The 25,174-nt window shown below is 37.7% G+C and overlaps 2 long non-coding RNA genes and 1 other non-coding gene across 3 annotated transcripts; all 3 read left to right on the plus strand.

Annotated features, from left to right (window-relative positions):
- Positions 1-2,909: 2,909 nt before the first annotated feature.
- Positions 2,910-11,758, plus strand: LOC120273017. Its single transcript, XR_005540491.1, has 3 exons — positions 2,910-2,965; positions 11,509-11,616; positions 11,704-11,758. It is a non-coding gene; the product is annotated as an uncharacterized LOC120273017 (long non-coding RNA).
- Positions 11,759-12,030: 272 nt separating this feature from the next.
- On the plus strand, positions 12,031-12,404 carry LOC120273441. The gene is made up of 3 exons (XR_005540529.1): positions 12,031-12,128; positions 12,232-12,270; positions 12,381-12,404. It is a non-coding gene; the product is annotated as an uncharacterized LOC120273441 (long non-coding RNA).
- An 8,644-nt stretch (positions 12,405-21,048) lies between these two features.
- On the plus strand, positions 21,049-21,155 carry LOC120274327. Its single transcript, XR_005540855.1, has one exon. It is a non-coding gene; the product is annotated as a small nucleolar RNA R71 (small nucleolar RNA).
- The last annotated feature ends 4,019 nt before the right edge of the window (positions 21,156-25,174 follow it).

The raw sequence follows: 25,174 nt of genomic DNA on the forward strand, positions 1-25,174 counted from the left end.
CAATGTGCTAGGATGTCCCAACCTTCCTCCCTTGATACATATATTCAGACCACATGATCTGCACAAATGCGGAACAGGTATGGATCGTCCCAAAAGTAATTCTTCAAATCGCTGAAGAACTTCTTCTTTTGTTAGAATGTGATGCCTTGCTTAAGCACTTTCCCCGACAAGTAGTTTGGAAAATCTACGAACCATGGAGTTCCCTCTGATTCTGAACTCTGAACTGCATACAAGTAATCTTCGAGGAAGAAATCGTTAATTTCTTTGCTTGATGGCTCTTGACCTTCACACCTCTCCAACTGAGACATATGGTCTGCAGCCACATTTTATGTTATTCTCTTATCTTTTATCTCCACATCAAACTCTTGCAACAATAAGATCCAATTAATCAACCTTGGTTTTGCATCAGCCTTGTTCTAAGATAACGGAGTGTCGAGTAATCAATAAATTCAATAACCCTAGATAAGATGAGGTATGGCCTGAACTTCTCAAAAGCAAACACCACTACTAACAACTCTTTTTTCGATGGTTATATAGTTTTCTTGAGCACTCGTGAGAGTCTTGCTAGCATAATAGATCGTTTGGAATTGCTTACCTTTTGACAAGATCCCCTTGCGTATATCCCGCAAGTGCACGGGTTTGTCGAAGTAATAATCCCGGGTGAGCGGGTATCGAATCCACAGGGAGTAGGGAATAAAAATACTTAATTCGATTCTTAGTTATGTGAAAGATCAATAATAATAAGTGTGATAATGATTCAATTCTCAACAATAAAAGCAACAAGTAAGAGAGCAAAAGTAAAGAAGGGTGTAAGACAATCGATAAAGATGGGGTACCCGAATAATGCTCCACCTAGGATAATTCACTACAAGAAATACAGGAAAAGGCAACGGAAATATTGCTACGGATTCGTTCCGTTGCTATTTTTATACATTGGCGACGGAATTAGCGTCGGACTACCAACGGAATGAATCTTCAGAAGTTTAACTTGTTTTTATTACATTTCCAACGGAATTGTATAATATAGCAACGGAATGTTGATTAATAACAACGGAAATATAGCAACGGATTTATTCCGTTGCTATTCCTTTGTGAGAGCTTACGCGCCTTAATTTTCCCGTGAAGTTTTGTTGCTAACAAATTGCTACGGATCCGTTCCGTCGGTATTGGCAAACATTGGCGACGGATTCAGCTTTTGAATTACCGACGGAATAAAAACATCATAAATCAACTTATTTTTACATTAGCGATGTAAATGTAAAATATAACAACAATTTAGATGAATATAGCTCGAACATAGCAACGGAATAAGTCCGCTGCTATGTTCGGGTTGTTATTCCAAAAATTTTTAAAAATAAATAAAAATATTATTTATTAATATTTGAGATTTATAATTTTTTTATTTATACATTTTCACTTTTATAAAAAAATATTTGATTTTCCAATTTTATAAATTAATTTATATATATAAATTAAAAATATTAAAAACAAACTTAAGTCTTAAATTAAATATTATTTGAAACCCAAACTTAAAAAAATAAAAATATTATTTATTAATATTTATAATTTATATATTCTAATTAAATCAATTTTATTTTTTTTATTAGGTCACATGACCCACTAACTAATTCTTTTATTCTTAATTTTTTTAACTAATTAATAGCCCACTTGATTAAATAATTGATTAAATTTTTGAAGTTTGGTGTCTCCCAAGAAAAACAAATTTAAAGAGACATGCACATCCAATTGTAATGAAAGGCACTAATGAACCTGCTTTGCCTCCCTTTGTTTATTGCATGCATGGCTCTTTATCCTTGGACCATAGCACTACCAAGGAAGCAACACCATGTGCATCTCGTATGCCCAACTCTCAATCATGGATCCGGATCCAATCTAAGTTTATTATTATTATTATTATTATTATTATTGTTGTTGTTGTTGTTGTTTTTAATAAAAAAATTAAAAATAATTCATAATGCATTCAAAAATATATAATTGATCCTTTTTAATGTGTACATATATAATCAAAAAAAGTTTGTAGCTTACCACCTTTTTAAAAATAAAAAAATTAAATTATTAAAAATGCAATATATTTTGTTCCTAATTAGAATATAGAAAAACATGGAATCTTAACCACAATTTGTTATTTAAGAAAAACATTTAAACCTTTTAATTTTTGAGTTGGTTTATATTTAATTTTTTTATTTATTATAAATCTAATTTAATTCGATCTATTTAATCAGCCTAACTCTATATACCATAACATAATCATCATACCACAAATATTTATACACACAATGCGAATTTAATTCTAAATAGATTTTATCTTAAAACTTCATTATTAAAAAATATATTAATAATTTATGTAATTATTTTGTTAACAAAAAACATACTATATATTTTAATTATTAACTAATAATTATATCCACCCTAGAAGCTTCATTAACTACAATTAAAGCAATCAGGAAACACTATATGCACATTATTATATAATAAAGATACAAAAGAATAAATAAATAAATAAAAGCTTAAAAGCTTGGATTTATTGAAGTGTCCAAACTTTAAAAAAATTCATGCTGCGTTTATTACAATAAAAGCTTTTTACAAAGTTCAATTCATTATGATATAAACTAAATAAATAAAGGAAAAAGGAGAAAGCCCGGGCTCTCTCCTTTTTTTCCTTCTTCCTCTCTCTATCTCTTAGTGTCCGTGCTTTCCTTTTTCCTTGGATCTAGGTTTAGGGTTTTTAATCCACCCCTAACATCTCGCTCGATCGGGTATGCTCCGTCATCTACAACATCTCCTCTCTCCGTCAGGGCGACAAACTCATTTTCATGATCTCGCGCTCGAGAAAAGCTTTTGTGATTTCTCTCTTTTCTCCCGTGCAATTGGGAAGCGAAGAGGTTTTTGTGGACTTTTGGAGGTGGATTTGGGAGAAGCTAGGGTTTCTTTGGGAGTCTTAGAGGTGAGGTTTTCTACTGTTTGTTTGTTGTTTTATTTTCTTGATGGTTTCTTTTTAATGTCCGAACTTTGGATTAGGGTTTGAGGGTAGGATTGAACTATTTGGATTTTGATTGTTGTTCTTTTTTGTTGAAATGGATGTGAATGCGGGGTTTAGGGTTTATTTCGGGGTTTTGATTTGTGAGGGGTGTTGGAATTTGTCTTTTTCGTGATCATTTCTTGTTTTTTTGTGATTGGTAGTTGGCGGATATAGTTTCCAGAAGGTGTAAAAAAAAAGCACAATCTTTCATTGATTGTTCATAACCTGGTAATTAATTTAATGGTTAAATCAAATGTTCATATGAAGCGAAAGATCCGGAGAATGGGTTCGGATTCGCTTAAATCGATTCATGAATTAGATAGATTGGATTTAAGAATATGTATAAGTTTTATGATTCAATGGAAAAGAACTTTCATTAATAATACATAATATATACTTGGCTCAAAGTCACATTAAATGATCAAGACAAGAGAGTGAAGGAAAGTATTAAATGTTACTCATTTTTCTACAATATCTCGCCTTTTTGTTTTAGTTATTAATTTCACTCGATCATGAAATACAAGCCCCAGAGATACCAACTTCTTTAGGGGGACATACAGAAGTGAGTGTCATGTGCCTTTCAAATTTCCGGGAATTGCTTTTTTACCTTATCTCGCATAATCGGATCTGGTTGCCTTCCCGCACGCAAAGGTGGCTTTTGCATTGATCCATCATAAAAATATATTAATTGTCGATCTTCAACCTACCAATAATGTTTTTAGTTACTATTTCACCGTCTCCAAATGAAAACCTCATGCAAGATACCCGCTACTATGGAGGGACTGGTTGGTGGCATGTGTCAAGTTATTTATTTATTTATTTAAATAGGTTATAATTTTTGTTGATATAAATTATTTTTTTTTTGAGTGCTTTCTTTTGAATCTTTTCATTCCTTTATATATATATATAACACTTTATATCATCCTCAAATTATCTGAAAATTTTCCAGATCTGTACATAATCTCTGACCAGTTTGGTTTCTGTTAGTATTCTGTAGGAATTAAATAGATGATTCTGTATGTATTATCACCAATCAGCATTATTATTGGTGGTAGCTTCTCGCAATTGGACATTTGGTTGGCAATTTTTTGCTTCAGCTCCTATGATCTACTTTTACCAAATCTCAACTGAAAGACCTCTTTATTCTAGTTGTTATTATGTTAGACATGATTGGTTTTGAAGAGCAAGTATCATCTCTAATATGTTTGTAATGTTTAATTTCTCTATCTTCTGATCTTATATATATATATATATATGTCAGTAAAGATTCAGTTATTATCTATAGGTTTATTTTAAACAAATAAAACAAAAAATGATTGTGGTGTTAGCTAATAATAATATTGAAAATTTTAAACAAAAGTTTAGTTTTGAAATTTCATTTTAGTTTGTTAGATTTGTTTATTTGTTTGTTTTGATGTTGTAAGATCATATAATTATCTTCATATTTTTTATTGTTCTTTCAATTTTAATAATATTTTTTCAATTGTTTTGTTACCTACACCAATGGCATAATACCCCTTATTAATAAGAGACATAAGAAAAGTTCAATTCTTATGAATTTGCGTGCATATTTATTAGGACAATAAGAAAAAATTTGCATATATATATATATATATATATTTGTATACACACTGACACACTCACACACACAGAATTTTGACTGTTTTTTTCACATGCTATTTTTCATGCACACAAGCATCTTTTCCATCGCTTTTTTTCACTATATGCACATGCATGAGTTATCACATTAATTATACACAACTCATCAAGATGATGTTACATGGATATCTTTAATTTAACACCAATGTTCTTTTTAATGACATTTCACTTTCTTCATATCACCACAAGCATCTTTTTCCAATCGCTTCATTAAGCCTTAAGAAAATGCCATCCTGTCTTTCACTCATACAACAAACATATATTATATCTATGTATTACTCTTTAGTGTTCGATATCATAAGTCGAAATTAGGGCCATGATGCATTGCTTTTAGTATTCATGGTACTATATAATGTTAGGTGAAAGCAGTGGCATGATGCATGTTTTTTTCTTGTGGGCATGATTAGACACGCTCTACTTTTTCCATATGTTTAAAATAAATATAAGAAATACAATATTATATATTTATATATATACATTCTGATTCACATATAAAAATACTCCTTTTCAATTTAATTTAAAAAAAATAAAAGTGATCCTTTACATAGATTAACTGTAAGCTTATTAAGTTTTATGATAATAAATGATAGGGGATTTTAATATATACTGGCACATTTATTTAATTTAATTTATATTATTTTCAGATAAAATGAAATTAATTTTTTTCTTAAATAATTTAAGTCAACTCATCTAATCACAACTTGTCTTTTAATCCAATTATATTATTTAAATTAATTTAAATTTATTTCATATTTATTTTATTTATTAAATATATTTTTTTGGATTTTAAATATATTAAGAATTTTGATGAAAAACTTATTATATAAATTAGATGTTAAAATTTATATGTTCTTCGAATTTATAAATAATATTCAACAATTCTTCCGTGATTGCGCATTAGGTGGACAATAAATTTCAACTTCTTTGGTGGTTGGTAGTTTTTTTGGCTTCACCGACTTCATAGGATTCCCAAATTGAATTTTTTTCACTCTTGTTAACGGTACACATTTATTTTAATCTCTTTTAATTTGTCATAAATTGCAATTTGAAGTTATGCGAAGTAAAAAAATATTAATTTAATCCCATTATAATATTATGAAATGATTTCAATTTTGATACTAGTTTGTTCTTTTTTTAAGCATTGGTTTAATGATGGAATTGCATGTAGTCCTTTCACTATATTTGTATGACCATACCCGCTACTAGTATGGGGGAAATAATGCTACCTTAATTTAATTGTACAAATACTTGATTATTTTAATACTTTTTTTAATTGTGCAAATAATTTTAATACAATGTTGTGTTTTTTTCTTTTTTGTTGTTAGACTTGAAACATGGTTAGAGATCAGTCTTGGATGTATTTCCGTTGGGATCGGGCATCATTCATCAATGATGAATTTATAAAGGGAGTAGAGGAATTTATTGCCTTTGTATATTCTCAAAATGGTATTGTCAGTGGGGATTCTATAAGATGTCCTTGTCGTCGGTGTGAAAATAGCATGTTTCAGATTGTTGATATAGTTCGTAGACAGCTTTACTATAATGGATTTATGCTTGGTTATACAACTTGGACTTCTCATGGAGAATATGAAATTGGGCAATCTTCTAGATATGGAGATGAACATGATGATACAATGTCTCAAGTGGAATCCCAAAATCCATATACTCAAATGATTAGGGATCTTATGGGTCCAACTTTTAATATTCCTCCTTATCATGGTAGTAGCTCAAGTTTTGTGGAAAAAGAACCAAATCCCAAAGCAGCTACATTCTATTCTTTATTGCATGATGCAGATGAACCATTATATCAAGGTTGTGACAAGTACACAAAGTTATCAGCTTTATCACAATTGCTAAATTTAAAGTCTGAGTTTAACATGAGTGAAGCATGTTTTGACTGCTCTTGTGGTGATGATTAAGAATATGCTCCGTAAGATGCATGCCTACTCCGACAACTTTTTATAGAACAAAAACAAAAAGATGAAAAAAATCTTGGTATGGGTTATGAGAAGATTCATGTTTGTAAAAACAATTGCATGTTGTTTTATAAAGAAGCCAATGATCTTAACCATTGTTCTGTTTGTGGGCATCCTCGGTATAAGATGAGACAAACGGGGAAATCAAAAAAGGGGAAGCAAAAAGGAGATTCCATGCAAAAATTTTACGTTATTTCGCCACTTATACCGAGACTTCAAAGGTTTTTATATGTCGAAAGAAGACTCAATCAAAAACATGACATGGCATGCAACTAATCAAAGTGATGATGGTGTACTTAGACATCCTGTTGATGGGAAGGTATGGCAACATTTTAACGAAACATATCCATCTTTTAGTCAAGAACCTCGTAATGTGAGACTCGGGCTATGTGCTGATGGTTTTAGTCCTTTTTGACCTGCAGCAAAACCATATTCTGTTTGGCCAGTAATGCTTGTTGTGTACAATTTGCCTCCTTGGATGTGTATGAAGTAACCATACATATTTCTTAATATGGTTATTCCAGGGAAAAAAAGTCCAAGCCAAAACATTGATGTGTTCTTGCGGCCTTTGATAGATGAGTTGAACCAACTATGGGGTGATGGTATCCTAACGTATGATGCTTTTAAGAAACAGAATTTCATAATGAGAGCATCATTGTTATGGACAATTAATGATTTTCCGGCTTATGGCATGTTGTCCGGTTGGAGTACTCACGGAACTTTATCATGTCCTTATTGCATGGGGCATATTAAGTCCTTCAGGTTGGTTCATGGTAGGAAGCCATGTTTTTTTGATTGCCATCGTCAATTTTTGCCAAGGGATCATCCTTTTAGGAGGCAAAAATATAACTTTTCAAAAAGACTTGAGCATGACTATCCAATTCCTCGATTATCAGGTGAAGAAATATTGACACAGTTGAATTGCTTTCCAGATATTACATGTGGTACTAAATGCAACGAAGATAAGCTTATGGGGTGTGGAGAAAGCCATAATTGGGTGAAGAAAAGTATATTTTGGGAGTTACCTTACTGGCACACAAATCTTATACGTCATAATTTAGATGTTATGCATATTGAAAGAAATGTCTTTGAGAATGTATTCAATACTATGATGGATATAAAAGGCAAAACAAAAGACAACATAAAAGCTCGTAAGGATGTGGCGGTGTATTGCACTCGGAAAGAATTGGAATTGGTAGAAACTAATGGCCGTGTTTACATCCCACAAGCTTCATACACTTTAAGTAAAGAAGACAAGAAACATGTTTGCACATGGGTGAAGCAGTTAAAACTTCCTGATGGTTTTGTATCAAATATATCTCAATGTGTGAATGAAGCTGAATGCAAGTTTTATGGGTTGAAAAGTCATGATTGTCATGTTTTCATGCAACGTTTGCTACCAATTGTCATGCGTGATATGGTGCCTAACACTATATATGATGCAATCACTGAGTTGTCACATTTTTTTAGGGATTTATGCTCAACTAAAATACACACATCGCATGTGGAAAAATTGGAAGTTACCATTGTTGAAACAATATGCAAACTAGAAAAAAAATTTCCCCCCGGATTTTTTGACTCAATGGAACATTTGCCAATTCACTTACCTTATGAGGCTAAGGTTGGAGGACCAGTTCAATATCGTTGGATGTATCCATTTGAAAGGTAGCATTCCTTTTCATTTCCTATACTCTTTGGTCAATTACAAATAAAAGTCTATTCTAATATTTTAGATTATAACTTAAACCTAATAGTTCCTTTTATGATGTTTAGATTTTTGCATCATTTAAAGAAAAAGGTGAAAAATCAAGCATGTGTGGAAGGATCTATATGTGAGGCATACATCATAGAAGAAATCTCATCATTTTGTTCGATGTATTTTGAATCTACTGTGGAAACAAGATTAAATCGTGTACCTCGCAATGATGATGGTGGAGATGTTGAATCTGTAGGACGACTTTCCATTTTCTCTCATCCTGGTCGATCTTTTGGGCCAATGAATAATGCTAGATTTCTTGAGACGTAAGAGCATTATGTCACAGAATCAGAATGTACTTATGGAATCATGAGGAGATATATCCATATGTGGAGTAAGTATTATTTTGTAGTAGTATTTATAGCACAACATACAAATTTAAACTTAATTAATATCACTAACTTTATTTTCTTAAATATAGGATGTTCGATGAAATGGCGAAAAATGAATGTGCCAATATCTCTGACAAGGAATTAGAGAAATTACGAGATACAAAATTTCCAAAATGGTTTAGACAATTTGTAAGTTTTGTATAAAAATATGGTTGTATTACTAGTGAATGCGAATATTTGTGACACAAAATATTGATCTATGTCTTACACTTTTTTAGGTGGCAACACATAAAGATGAAACTGATCCTCGTGTTGTCGAAATGTCATACGGTCCTGGACGAATTGCTCAATGTTACAAAGGTTATTTTATAAATGGTTTCAAGTTCCACATGCAAGACTATGGGAAAAACCGCAATACAAAAAATAGTGGAGTTTGCGTGAAAGGAAGTTCTTATAATGATCATGAGAGATATTTTTATGGTGTCTTGGAAGATATTATCCAATTAGAATATTTTGGTGTTGGAAACAAAGTGATACTTTTTAAATGTCATTGGTTTGATATGGAAAAAGGGGTTAAGTTAATCCTCGTCATGGTCTTGTTGAAATTAATCACAAATCAAGATTTTGCAGCAGTGAACCATTTGTTTTAGCATGACTCAAGCTCAACAAGTTTGTTATATTCCTTTTTATCGCTCCAAGAAGAAAGATCGCCGTGATTGGTGGGCGTTTTCAAAAACAAAGGCACGGAGTACATTTCTATGTTTCTACAAGGAAGACTAATGAAGAAAGTACAGCTCGATTTAGTTGATGACATTTTTTTCAAGAAGATGAAATGTGCATTTCTACATATGTTACTCCTTTAAAGGAACTTGAACACCCAATTGTTCTTTTCTAATGGTATATTTGAGGAGATAACTTCATTTGTTGAAGAAAAAGCAAGAAGATGAACATGAAGGGCGATGAAGATGGAGATGAAAATGACGTACTAAGACGGGATGAAGCAAACAATGTGGATGATGGAGATGAATTTGAAGATGATGAAGAATATGATTTTCATTACTACAATGATAATTGAGAGCTTTTATCAATTTGCGTATTTGTCATGAAAAAATATTCATCTTTACATTTATTTTAAGTTTTTGGACTAATCCATCCATAATATTTTTAGTTTTCCAATTGGATATGCAAAAGCTTATGGCACTAGGTTGCAACTTATTCCATGGAAAAATTATCTTACTTATGTTTGCAATTTATTGTGATAGTCATTAATGCAATTTATATGTTGATGTAGTCATTAACATATAGATTAAATGTATGGTTTGTTTGTTGTTCATGAATGTTGATTAATTTTTGTGTGTATTCTTTAGTTATTGTGATAGTCACTAATGTACTTTATATATTAATGTAGTCATTAACATATAGACTAAATGTATGTCTTTTTGTTGTTTATGAATGTTGTTAAATTTTTGTGCGTATGCTTCAGTTATTATTGCATATTTATATGTACCCTCAATACGAATATTATTTAAATTTTGTATTAATATCTAGCTAAAGATTTCCATTGTGAATTGGTCCTAACAATTATTATTATTTTTTTGCAATAGTGTTGCAATGGTTAAACCAAAAGATCCCAAGACCAAAAATAAAGGTAAAGGTCAAGCAATTGAAACAAGCAACATTCGCTCTACAAGGAAGTCTGCATATCGTCCACCTTTGAAAGTAACTTCCGCTATTCAGTCCACTATGGAACCATTTGTTATGACATCTTCTATGGGTACACCAGGCAATCAAGCATCAACAAATAATGATCCACCACTTGAACCAATAGTGAATGAGACATTAGAATTAGGTTCTGATGGATTATCAACTGCAGTTGAAGATGTTGCAAGACAAGATATACAACGCTGAACAAGAGGACCCACTTTAGGAAGAATCACTCCACAAGATGTAAACGGAAAACGTCATTTGACAATTCTTGGTGATAGGTAATTTGAAGAAATTTGGATTTATTGTGATATATTCATAAGTAATTTTTTTTTTCTTTGGGTTTATTAACTACTTTTTTGTTTTTATACTTTTATTGTTTAATGGCTAACAATAACTTCTCATAGTGTTTTTGCGGAGAAAGGGGTGTCATCAACTATTGTCAAAATAATTAAAAATTATTTTGTCGGGGTGTGGCCAACTTGGAAAAAAATTCCATATGATGTAAAAGAAGCTATGTGGAAGAAATTTGGGGTAACTATCAATTGTGTTACTTTATCTTAATTTGCTTTACTTCCTTAAACCTTAAATCTTATTTTTGTGGATATGACTTCTAATTAGTAATACCCAATTTTAGGAATATTTTACTTGGCCCATACACGAGGAACATAATGTATGAAGAGTATGGGAAAAGACATGTAAGGAGCGATTCACTAATGTTGCTGATATTAACAAGTGTAAAGGAATGAAAAGGAATTGGATGCCAACTAACATTTGGGATGCTTTGATAGATACAGTTTGGAGTACAGAGAGTTGGCAAAACAAATCCAAGAAAGCATTGACCAATCGCTTAACTCAAAAAGAAGGAAGTATCACGAAACACACTAGTGATTCTCGTTCATTTCTTTCTACTCAAAAGCTAATGGTATCTATCTTTTTCACTTCACTCATGTCATGGATTTAATTTTGCCAATTTATTATAGGCACATTTGCAATAATAAAATTACATGTGTAGTATAATTAAAAACATTTCTTATGTAGGAAGAAGAGCTTCAACGACCAATACAATATCCAGAATTATTTGAGAGAACTCATAAACGGTCAAAAGGAAGTGGTGATTTTGTAGACAATAAATCCAAAGTTGTTAGTGTATGTTAATCATTCTTTAGGTTGTGAATTGTTTACTTCATATTTTGGTAAACTTAAATCAATTAATATGTTTTTCACTTGTTATAGGAGAAATATCAATCTACATTATCTGAAAAATATGGTGATAATACTTCTGATCGTCCCCGAGTTTGATCCGAAGCATAGGGCCATCAATTGGAGGAAAGATGGATACACGAACGCATGTATATGGGTTTGGCACCATGGTTAATTCTAAAGCATTATCTCGATACTACTTAGTGCAAAACTGCATGCACAACTAACTCAGCTTTGTGGTCCTTCCACTAGTACTCCGTGACATGAATACTTATCTTAATGATGATAAAATTGTGAGTTTAGAGGAGAAGCTTGAATCATTGACCGGTGATGTGAGTCAAATGAAGAATGGTATAGGTGATATAAGCGATTTGAAAAATCAATTTCAGATTATGATGAGTTTCATGATGGAGAAATTTGGATCAAATATGCCTCCATCAACAACTAAATGATTTTAGGTATAAATTTGCTCTCACTTATATTAATTTTTTGTGTTATATTTATAAATTTCTAGTTAATATTTAATTTGATGGATTTTAAATTTTCTTGGTTTTCATATAGGAAGACATTTGGGCAAGAAGATGGGAATAAAAACTCAAGGTAATTGAATATACCTTCATATATTATTTTTACTTTCTTTGTTGTTTACAATTGTATTTTTATAACAATTTGATTTGATGGACTTTAAACTTTTATGATTTTTAATAAAGGACAATGGTCAAGAAGAGGGAACACTCAAGGTAATTCAATGTATGCTAATGATGGATCTTTTGCTTAACTTTGTTTGTTGGTGATAATTGTATTGATGTATTAGAAAAATTGTTGATGATGGATTTTTCATTGTGATGTAATGTTGGAACATTTGTATGGATTATTTGTATTTTTTTGGTATGAATGAAATGATGGATATTGATATTTAATGAGATAATTTGTTTTATAGATCATTTGTATGGATAATTTATATTAATTGTATTTGTATGGACAATTTTTTTCATTTCTGCAATAAATTGTGCAGGTTGTATGAAAAAATAAATTTCACAGCTAATATCTATAATAATCAATAATAGAAAAATAGCAACGGATATTCCGCTGTAAATGACAATGATAAGAGGATAACAACAACGTAACATCCGTTGCTAAAATGGACAATAGCAACGGAGAAATTTGTTGCTAGTAGGAAAAATAATCAACCAAAAATTCCGCTGTAATAAGAAAAAATAGCCACGGAACCAAATAAAGAAAATCTGCTGCTAGTAGAAAAATGACAACCAAAAATTCCGTTGGAACAAGAAAAATAGCAATGGAAAAGAGGAAAAATCCGTTGCTAACGGAAAAAAATAACAACCAAAAATTCTGCTAAGTTAAAAAGAAAAAAATAGCAATGGACATAATATGGGTTTCGTAGTTAATGAGAACATAGCAACGGAACTTTCATTAAACATAAGATAATAGCGACGGACATTCCGTTGCTAACATAAGAAAAATATTGTTAGTAAAATAAACTTTCCGTTGCTATAAGAATAATAGTAACGGAATTGTCCGTTGCTATGCAAACATTGTGACGGAAATGTAGCAACGGAATTTTTGTGAACCTAAAAAAAAAATGAATATTTTATTATTATATTAACGACTGAGTTCTTTTGTTTGTCAACGGAAGTGTTCGTCGGCACAACATAAGAAATAACGACGGAATTTTATAATACCGACGGAATTTGAATAGCGACTTGAGAATAGTTGTCAGAATGATTCCGTTGCTAATTCCGTTGCTAAATATATTTAGCAACGGAAATGTAGTCTTCAGCGACGGAAAAATCTGTTCCTTTTCCTGTATTTCTTGTAGTGATTGTTTCAAGTGCAAGAACCCTCTATTATGTTTCCTAATCAATGCAATGGTGAGTCGTGGAAATCCTTAATTACATAGTCCCAAATATAAGGTCAACTATGCCTAACTCTATACATGTCCCGGAGGAGAAATCGAACAATCTCAACAACTCACACTCGCATAGGGTTGCAATGAGCTCTAGGGATTCCAAGTGATAAATCTCTTCCCTAATTATAGACCCAACCCTTTGGTCCAGTGGAAGGTCCCTAACCACAATTAAGCCCTAGATACTAAGATCACCTCAACGCTTCACCAGCTGCACGCGCAACTAAGCCCCCGCAAACGGAAGTTCATCCCTTTAGACCATTCACTCTATTATAGCCGCAAAGAACCTCGAGGAACGGAGGTAGAATATATCACACCGGAGGGGAAAAAAGGACGCCTCCGCACCTCCTCGACTCACCCTCTCAACCCTCTCCAACCTAGCTTTTTTGTCTAACGCTCGTGGTGTGTCACTCACCACAAGGTTACCAACAAGAACTCTCAACCCTAGTGTCATTCTAGGGGAAATATTCATACAATCAAGCATCTCAAGGTTGGAACCTCACAATAAACATCAATTTATTGAAATCATAATAAAGAGGTTCAAAGAAACAAATACATCCTAGGGTTCACAATACCCGAGTACCCACTAGGGGTTTTGCTCTTCATGGAGCTAAGTACAATCAATGAAATAGAATGTAAAAGCAATGAATCCATAAAGAAACCCCCTCGATGGTCATGTCAATGGTCTTGTGGAGAGTCCTCTACTCGTCGCAAGGGATCCTTTGTCCGGCCTAGGATACACCTCGCCGGATCGGTGCCGATGAAAGCTCTCCCAATAACCTTCTTCAAAAACGACGCGTGATGTCAGAGCCATAGAACCTCTCTAAAAACCTAGCCAATACCCCTCGAAACCCTAGCCGAAGCCCTCTCGCAAGTTGGGGAAAAGATGGAGAAAAGAATACCAAAATCGGGGCTAAATCGGCTTTAAATAGGGCTGGAATCGGGCGACTACACGGGCGTGGATGCTCCACGCGCCCGTGCGGAATTTCCACATGGCCGTGGATAATTTCCACAATCCCGTGTGGATTCTCTGGTTCTCTGGTTTCTCGGCCGGTCGTGAACAAAGGTCGCTACAAAGACGTGCTACAATGTTGTCGCAAAGATTTGACCTGAATAGCTTCCCAATTCCATACTTTTATCGGGGTAACGCAAACGGGCACACGTTCACATCGTGGATCACTTGCTTCTTCAATGGTATACACGTTGGTGAAACTCTTGTTCTATGTGCATAAGTCGGAATGCACGAGTGTGACCGCCTCGTGCTCCCTCCAAATGGATGTGCCAACTCGAATACGAGGAGGTTGGCACACATTCTAGCATCTCACATCGACCAATGTCTTCGCGTTTGAACCTTAGCAATATTTCCTCCACAATCGGTGCATTGTGATCCACATTGGCCTATTTCCTTCATACTCGGCCTCACAGCCCTACCTGCATAAAAGTAACGTAAAAACACACATATTAGTGTAAAAACCCGAGAAAAGTAATGCTCAACATAAGGAATAAACGCTTCGCATTCGTATCGCACAAGCACTTATCAAACTCCCCCACACTTAAGCTTTTGCTTGTCCTCAAGCAAAAATTAAAAACGTTATGTGCATCAATGAAGAAGATATTGGAAGTGCTAGGCCTTAGGTTCACCAAAGTATACAAAGAGAGCATTCTACAAGTAAGGGAAATTTCAACACTAAATACGAAAAATCAATGATCTAGCTAAAAACTTGAATCAAAAAGGAAACAAAACCCGAAATCGTGTACGTGTGTGAACTCACTCAAAAACAACCCAAGGTATACTCCTCTAAGTACAAGGGACTTATTTATCTACAAAAGTGACAACAATTTCAAAGATGGTAGTAGCTTCACACATCCTCTAAGGTAGCCCTTTCCAAAGCGGCCGCTAAGGTGGCTTTCACACTTTCGAGGTGGTAGCTCTTTATACTGGAGTGGTAGCTTTCACTCATCCTATGAGATAGCTCTTTCTCTCATTAGGGCATAGCTAGTATCCGACTTATGAGAGTAGCTTCATGCTACATAGGTGGTAGCTCTTTCCACCCAACAAGCACAAATAAATAATAAAACTATTTTGTTCTTTCTTTTCATTTTCCATTTTTTTTTTAAGAATTTAGCACAAGAAAATAAACCTAACTAGTCCCTTTAACATCGAACATGAGTTTCCAATAGAGTTCAAAGAGTGAGTAGTGCACTAAGTATAAATCGGGCAAAAAATTCATAGAAATTCAAGCAAGAACTAGAGCATGAAAACATTCAATGTTAGAAATTCTCCTAAACTCAAGAATACAATCATTGCAACTAAGGTGAACCGCCATTGGCTATGTGAGCATATATCAATCAAGAACAATAGAAATGATGTGTGCACTATGAAACTCCCCCATACTTAAGTTGTACATTCTCCCCAATGTACACATTCAAGCTCACTCAAAATATAAATCATTCAAAAGCAAATGTGGGAGAAGCAATCAAAACAATACTCCCCTGACTCCTAGTATGACGCTTTGATGAAGCTAGTTCTGCTGGGAAGTAGGGTTCCAACGGGTTGTGAAGCTTACACGGCCAAGCACCTCAAGATCTTGGCCGTGCCCATGACTAAGTCTCAATCCCCAAGAAGACAAGACCATCTCGCACGCATACACGAGGGGGTTCAAAGTGAAGCTCAATAAAGACAAAAATAAATCGAGTGTATATAAAGGATAAAGCAATGAATACAACTCGATGATGCAAAATGAAAATAAACTCAGAAGGAGAATCCTTTCTGAGTGAAAAAAAAGTCTAAAAACAGGAAAAATAAAATAAAATGCAAGAAAGTAAAGGAAAGGAAAATCAAGTGTCAGTGTCGCTCTCATGTGCCGGTGCTGGTGAAGCACATAGTGGGTTTACCGGTGCCGGGGTAGAGGATGGAGGTGCTAGAGGAACTGAGGGGGTCGGAGGAGTTCTCAGCCGCAATACAAATGATGAGGCGACGTCTCGCTCTAAAAATCGCTAGAATATGTCGAAACGCCGCCATGAACTCGTGGTAATCGAGTGGCCTCGCGTAGCCCCTAATCTCGCAACCCTCACTCGCACCACTCCTCTAGGATTCTCGAGCCTCTCAAAGCGATCATTGGCTCGAGATGGTGAAAGCATACGCACCGGGGTGGCTCCTCCGCCACTCGGGGTGCCCTCGGCTCCATCGCTGTCGGGCCGAGGCTCGTGAACGGGCTGAGATGCTTCGGCTTCATCACCCTCATGCTCGCCTATCACTGGAGCTAGTAATACTAAAGCAAAAATCGATGTCCGAACCCTGCGGACCATGCCCATCATCCGCATCGTCTCTAGACTCAGGGAGCAGGTACACTCGTCTTCTCGGCCCCGCGAATCGAATCCAAGAGATCCATGCCTAACACTAATCTCATAATGTAGGGGCCCGAGAAGATCGCTCCCAGTCTAGCATAATGCCCCTGATTTCTTATGTACTCTGGCAGGATGTGCACTAAATGAATCGGTACACGCTGTACCATCGAGTACAAGTGCAGTAGCTCCTGACGGCTCAGACACTACAGCTATCACCACGGCCATTCACCCGACCTACTCATAATGGCATGCAAGTATCTCAGATGCAGGTCGAGAAAGGCACGTGGCCTTGACACCCCTCGCTCAGATCGACCTTGACCACATAACACTCTATAAGCTCTCTGCGGGGTCAAGGATCCAAGGTAATCGCGCAGAATCGCTGCATTCTCCTCAGATTTGTGAATGCCTCCTCGCACAAGCCAAGTAGTACTGAAAACTGCGTGATGCTCAAGCTATGGTGGTATCCAAATACTCTGAACTGAATGGTGTCCACACTATTGAAGCTCGCATATGATTTATCGAACTCGAATGATGAGAGTACCTCCAGTGCAAACTCTCGGATGGCTGGCTCTCTAATCATCAGCAACTGCCGCCAACCACCTTCTGAAACAAGATCCTTGATCTCATCAACAAACTCATCTCCCTGCTGCAGATCTCGCAATATAGTAATGTCTAAAATCGAGTCTGCCCAAAACGGAGCCTTGACAGGCGCTCATAGCGAACCTGATGCTCTGGAATTGCAAACCGCATGCCCTCGGCTCAGGAGATGACTCACGTGGTCTCTTATGAGCTTGCTTCTTTGACCTAGGTTCCATAATCTGCAAGATTTAAATTAAATGGATTAAACAAGTTGATAAACCAATGCTGCAGAAATCCACACGGTCGTGTGGAATTTCCGCACGCCCGTGTGGATCCACGGGGCGTGAGAACCGCACGGCCACGCTTCAAAAATCCAAAAATACAACTCAAAAATGCTTCAAACTTCGTTCTAGACATAAATCATCGTTCTAATTGAAGAAACGAACCATTTACAACCATATTAATCGATGGAAACATTGAATTGGCAAAATGCATGAGAAATAGGGCTTACCGATGAGATGGGAAAAAAAAGTGAAGAATCGGCCGGAAAACCTCGCTAAAATTCTACCAAATTGGCGCTATGGAACCGGAGAGTAATGTGAAAGTGTTTTCAGACGAATAGAAGTTGTGAAGGGGGAGATAAAATGTTCTTCTTTTAAAGAAAACTCACGACCCTTGGTGTTCTGTGCAACCACACGGGCGTGCGTTAATTATCCACGCAAGTGCGTCCTCACTCCAAAAACACTACAGGGTGTGCGTACGCCCCTATCTCCTTTGACTCTGACTGCTCTCGCACGGGCGTGTGGAAAACATCCACGCCCGAGCTCCCAATCACAGGGCAGCCGCACGCCCGTGGCTTCTCTCGACATCCGAGAAAAAAATACTAGTAGTTACACATACCCGTGCGGAAATTCCCCACGGGCGTGGACATTCACATACCCAATTCACAGGGGCAGCCGCACCGTGTCTTCTCGGGATGGAGAGAACTCCTCTCAGAGTTTCGCGACAGTGCAGTGGAAATTACCCACGCCTGCATGGTTCACAGGTTACCCACGTGAGCGAGTCCACGCCCTCGGTGCTCTCGGGAAAAAATCGCCCAACTCGCAGAATCACACGCCCATGCGGAAATTACCCACGGGCGTGCGACATTCGCATGGTCGTTCACAGGGGCAGCCGCACGCCCCTATGCCTTCTCTGGATGGGCTCGCAGTATACGCCCACGGCCGTGTGAAAATCCCACACGCTCGTGTGTTTTCTATGGATGAGTTAGAAAAATCTCAGGCTCTGCAGAATATTTCTGAACATGTTTACACACTCAGAGCCTGCCCTATTATGCAAATTTTACCAGTGAAAAACACGAAATAGAATCCAAATGACCAAACTTTCGCCAATTCCTCAAAAAGCACACGATGAGTTTAAAACCCACAATAAAATTGCAGCACAAGCATCTAAAAATTCAGACATCAACACTTAACGATTTATTCATGCAAACGAGCTAAACTAAAAGATAAGAAAACAGTAAACACTTGGGTTGCCTCCCAAGAAGCACTTGTTTAACGTCACTAAGCTTGACGTACCTTGTCTTACCTCACAGGGGTTCATGAATAAAAGACGCCCTCTTACCCATGACTTGGAAGCATGATGTGCAAAGTCTCTTGAGGGTAGAGGGTGTATTATCGGGCTTTGGACCACCTAGCAATTGTTCATCCAACCTTCTTGGTCCATGTGCATCTCCAACAGTCTTGGAGTATTTTCGGTGGCGTCTCCTAGACCTCTTCATTTTCCGGAGCACCTTCTTCAATATCCCCGGAGTAGAAGTTACTTTTCAGTTGAACCAAGCATCATGACTTCTTCATTGCTCTCCTCTTGGTCGAACAAATCTTCATATGGATCCGGGTTGAACATTTCCTGCATGTATTCATCAACAAGCTCATCAGTAGTGTTTAGGAAATACAAAGTGTCATCAAAACGGAGAGAATGCCGCATGGCTTCGGCAAGGCGGTAAGTGAGTTTGTCATCTCCAACTCTCAATGTGAGCTCTCCACCGTCCATGTCAATCAATGCTTTGGAAGTCCGCAAGAACAGTCTCCCAAGTATCAAGGGTACATCCGCATCCTCATCGACATCTAGCACTACGAAGTCAACCGGAAAAATGTACTTGTCCACCTTGACAAGCACGTCTTCAATAATACCTCTCTGGGATGTCGCATGCGTTAGGTCCGCCAATTGTAAAGTCATCCGAGTAGGCCTAGGCTCTCCCAAGCCTAGCTTTTGGAAAAAAGTGTATGGCATGACATTGATACTTGCCCCTGAATCCGCCAATGCCATTTCCTCACCTAAGTTGCCGATGTTACACTGTAATGATGAAGCTTCCCTGGGTCTTTCTTCTTGTTCGGCATGTTCTTTTTGCAAAGACCGCCGAGCATGAAGCATCTAGCACCACCGAAGCACTCTCCTCCAACTTCCTCTTGTTAGTTAACAAGTCTTTCAGGAACTTCGCATACTTAGGCATTTGAGCTAATGCCTCTACAAAATGAATGTTGATGTGGAGTTGCTTGAATAAACTCAGAACTTCTATACTCGTTCATCCCCTTGGTCATTTTTTTCAATCTAAAGGGATAAGGGATTCTTGGCTTGAAAGGTGGGGATGCCACCTCTTTCTCTTTCTTTGCTCCCTCCTCAACCTGCACAACCTGAGTGCGTGTTCTTTCGGCTTCTCACTCGGAAGCCTCCCTTTCAACCTCACGACCACTTCTCAAAGTGATCGCCTTCACATGTTCTCTAGGGTTGGTTTCGTATTGCTTGGTAAACTTCCATGTGGCCTTTCGGAAAGAGACTTCGCAATTTGCCCCACCGATTTTTCAAGGTTGTGCAAAGAAGCGGTGTGGTTGCGAGTGTAGCCTCGATCGATTCAAACCGTGTATTCTGCATTGAACAAATCTAGCCAAGTGCTTCTCTAAATCCGGCATTCGGGTTTCCAAGCCCTCGAAATTGCTTTTTCCACTTGAGGTGCTTGTTGTTGTTGTTGGAAACCCGATGGCCCCATGTCCTTTTGTGGTCCTTGGTTACTCCATGAAAAGTTGGGATGATTCTTCCAACCTGAATTATAAGTATTGCTATATGGATTCCCTTGAGGTCTCATGCCATTACCTACAAAGTCGACGTTTTCCACTGAAGAAACATCACCAAAAGAGATCGGGCAATCGGAGGGAGCATGTCCTCCACCACAACCGGTGCAATTGGTCACGGCCGCAACTCTATTCAAAGCTATGAGATCTAGCTTCTTACTCAGACTCTCTACTTGCGCCGCCAATGAGGTCACCGCATCGATTTCATGGATACCAGCCACCTTTTTCTTCTCCCTAGCATTCCATTGGTAACTATTTAACCCCATTTCCTCAATTAATTGACGAGCTTCATAGGGGGTTTTGCTACCTAAGGTACCTCCTGCTGCCACATCCAAGAGTTGCCTTGTACTCGAGTTCAAACCATTGTAGAAGGTTTGAACAATCATCCACTCCGGGAATCCGTGTTGCGGACACTTTCTCAGGAGCTCCTTAAACCTTTCCCATGTCTCGAATAGAGACTCCAATTCCAACTGAACAAAGGACAAGATCACATTCCTAAGCTTTGCTGATTTTCCGGGAGAGAAATAACGGGCTAGAAAAGCTTCTACCATTTCCTCCCATGTAGTGATTGATGCTCTAGGTAATGAGTGTAGCCACTGCTTCGCTTTCCCCTTCAAGGAAAATGGGAAGGCTCTCAATTTGATGGCATCATCCGTAACCCCATTTATCTTCAACATGTCACACACCTCGAGAAAGCTCTCTATATGACTATTTGGATCCTCATCGGCCAAACCATTGAATTGTGCGGACTGCTAATAAGTGCTTGTGTGATATGAATGCGAAGCGTTCATTCCTTATGTTGAGCATTACTTTCCTCAGGTTTTTACATTAATATGTGTGTTTTTATGTTAATTTTATGCAGGTAGGGTTGTGAGGCCGAGTATGAAGGAAATAGGCCAATGTGGATCATAATGCACCTATTTTGGAGGAGATCTTGCTAAGGTTCAAACGCGAAGACATAGGTCAGGTATGAGATGCTAGAGTGTGTGCCAACCTCCTCGTATTCGAGTGAGCACATTCATTTGGAGGGGCACAAAGGCAGTCACACTCAAGCATTCTGACTTATGCATATAAGAACAAGAGATCCACCAACATGTACATCATTGAAGAAGCAAGTGATTCACGACGTAAACGTGTGCCCGTTTGCGTTACCCCAATGAAAGTATGGAATTCGGTAGCACTGTTCATAGCCGACCGAGAAATCAGAGAAACAGAGAATCCACACGGGCGTGTGGAAATTATCCACGCCCGTGTGGAAATTCCACAGGGGCGTGTGACATCATACACGCTCGTGTAGTCGCCCGATTCTAGCCCTATTTAAAGCCGATTTCAGCCCCGATTTCATTATTCTTTTCTCCTTCTTTTCCCCAACTTGCGAGAGGGCTTCGGCTAGGGTTTCGAGGAGTATTGGCCAAGGTTTTGGAGAAGTTCTACGGCTCTGATATCGTGATTCCATTAGCAAGAAGGTTGGTAGGGTAGCTTTGATCGAGGCGTATCCTATACCGGACGAAGGAATCCTTGGACGACGAGTAGAGGACTCTCCACAAGACCATCGACATGACCATCGAGGGGGTTTCTTTATGGATTCATTGCTTTTACATTTGATTTCTTTGATTGTACTTAGCTCCATGGAGAGCTAAACCCCTAGTGGGTACTTGGGTGATTGTGAACCCTAGGATGTATTCGTTTCATTGAACTTCTTTATTATGCTTTCAATAAATTGATGTTTATTGTGAGTTCCAACCTTGAATACTTGATTGTATGAACATTTCCCCTAGAGTGACACTAGGGTTGAGAGTTCTTGTTAGTAACCTTGTGAGTGAGTGACACACCACGAGCGTTAGACAAAGCTAGGTTGGAGAGGGTTGAGAGGGTGAGTCGAGAGGTACAGGAGTGTCCCCTTTCCCCTCCGACGTGATAGATTCTACCTCCGTTCCTCGAGTTCTTTGCGGCCATAATAGAGTGAATGGTTTAGGGGATGAACCTCCGCTGGGGCCTAGTTGCGCATGCAATGGAGTGAAGCGTTGAGGTGATCTTAGTATCTAGGGCTTAATTGTGGCTAGGGACCTTCCGCCTGGACCAAAGGGTTTGGTCTAAATCTAGGAAGAGATTTATCACTTGGAATCCCTAGAGCTCATTGCAACTCTATGCGAGTGCGAGGTGTTGAGATTGTTCGATTTCTCCTCTGGGACATGTATAGAGTTAGGCATAGTTGACCTTAGATTTGGGACTATGTATGTAAGGATTTCCACGACTCACCATTGCATTGATTAGGAAGCATAATAGAGAGTTCTTGCACTTGAAGCGATTATCCTAGGTGAAACATCATCCGAGTACCCCATCTTTATTGATTGCCTTGCCTCCTCCTTACTTTTGCTCTCTTACTTGTTGCTTTTAATTTCTGAGAATTGAATCATTACCACACTTATCATTGTTGATACTCCACATAGCTAAGAATCGAATTAAGTGTCTTTACTCCCTACTCCCTATGGATTCGACCCCGCTCACCCGGGATTATTACTTCGACAAACCCGTGCACTTGCGGGATATAAGCAAGGGGAACTTGTCAACTGCTGCAGCATATGGATGAATGCCGGCTTTAGCTCGAAGTTCTGAGCTGTAATCGGAGGACACACAATACTCGATTGCATCCCCAACACTGAAGGTCTGGCATAGTCGGATAGTGTTCGCTGTTGCTCATTATGTCCTGCCATGTTTTCAGATTAATCTCCTTCCAAATCAGCTGAATTATGCTGTTCTTCCACAAGTTCTTTCCCTTTTCTTCTAAGTGTACGTTCAAGCTCAGGGTCTCCTTCAATCAATATTGATGGATTCCCTCTGGTCATAACCTGGAGCTGCAACAAAAAGAAAGAAAAAGAAAATCAGAATGATGATAGAATGAGAAGATATGAAACAGAATATATGGTGAAATAACTAAGAAAACAAAGTGCAAAGTATCTCTAAACGCCTACTCCCCGGCAACGGCGCAAAAAACTTGACAAGATCCCCTTGCGTATATCCCGCAAGTACACAAGTTTGTCGAAGTAATAATCCCGGGTGAGCGGGTATCGAATCTACAGGGAGTAGGGAATAAAAATACTTAATTCGATTCTCAACAATAAAGCAACAAGTAAGAGAGCAAAAGTAAAGAAGGGTGTAAGGCAATCGATAAAGATGGGCTACCCAGATAATGCTCCACCTAGGATAATTGTTTCAAGTGCAAGAACCCTCTATTATGCTTCCTAATCAAAGCAATGGTGAGTTGTGGAAATCCTTAATTACATAGTCCCAAATATAAGGTCAACTATGCCTAACTCTATAAATGTCCCGGAGGAGAAATCGAACAATCACAACAACTCACACTCGCATAGGGTTGCAATGAGCTCTAGGGATTCCAAGTGATAAATCTCTTCCTAATTATAGACCTAACCCTTTGGTCCAGGTAGAAGGTCCCTAACCACAATTAAGCCCTAGATACTAAGATCACCTCAGCGCTTCACTCCGTTGCACGCGCAACTAAGCCCCAGCGGAAGTTCATCCCTTAGACCATTCACTCTATTATAGCCGCAAAGAACTCGAGGAACGGAGGTAGAATCTATCACACCAGAGGGGGAAGGGAACGCTCCTGTACCTCTCGACTCACCCTCTCAACCCTCTCCAACCTAGCTTTGTCTAACACTCGTGGTGTGTCACTCACTCACAAGGTTACCAACAAGAACTCTCAACCCTAGTGTCACTCTAGGGGAAATATTCATACGATCAAGCATTCAAGGTTGGAACTCACAATAAACATCAATTTATTGAAAGCATAATAAATGGGTTCAAAGAAACAAATACATCCTACGGTTCACAATACCCGAGTACCCATTAGGGGTTTAGCTCCCCATGGAGCTAAGTACAATCAATGAAATAGAATGTAAAAGCAATGAATCCATAAAGAAACCCCCTTGATGGTCGTATCGATGGTCTTGTGGAGAGTCCTCTACTCGTCGCAAGGGATCCTTTGTCTGGCCTAGGATACACCTCGCCGGATCGGTGCCGACGAAAGCTCTCCCAATAACCTTCTTCCAAACGACGAGCAAAGTCGGAGCCGTAGAACCTCTCCAAAAACCTAGCCAATACCCCTCGAAACCCTAGCCAAAGCCCTCTCGCAAGTTGGGGAAAAGATGGAGAAAAGAATACCAAAATCGGGGCTAAATAGGCTTTAAATAGGGCTGGAATCAGGCGACTACACGGGCGTGGATGCTCCACGCGCCCGTGCGGAATTTCCACATGGGCGTGGACAATTTCCACACGCCTGTGTGTATTCTCTGGTTCTCTGGTTTCTCGGCCGGCTGTGAACAGTGCTGCTACAGTACATGCTACAATGTTGCTGCAGTGCTCTGCTAAAGTACTTGACCTGAATAGCCTCCCAATTCCATACTTTTATCGGGATAACGCAAACGGGCACACGTTCACATCGTGGATCACTTGCTTCTTCAATGGTATACACGTTGGTGAAACTCTTGTTCTATGTGCATAA

Source organism: Dioscorea cayenensis, chromosome 12 (assembly GCF_009730915.1).
Source record: "Dioscorea cayenensis subsp. rotundata cultivar TDr96_F1 chromosome 12, TDr96_F1_v2_PseudoChromosome.rev07_lg8_w22 25.fasta, whole genome shotgun sequence".
Lineage (NCBI taxonomy): Eukaryota > Viridiplantae > Streptophyta > Magnoliopsida > Dioscoreales > Dioscoreaceae > Dioscorea > Dioscorea cayenensis.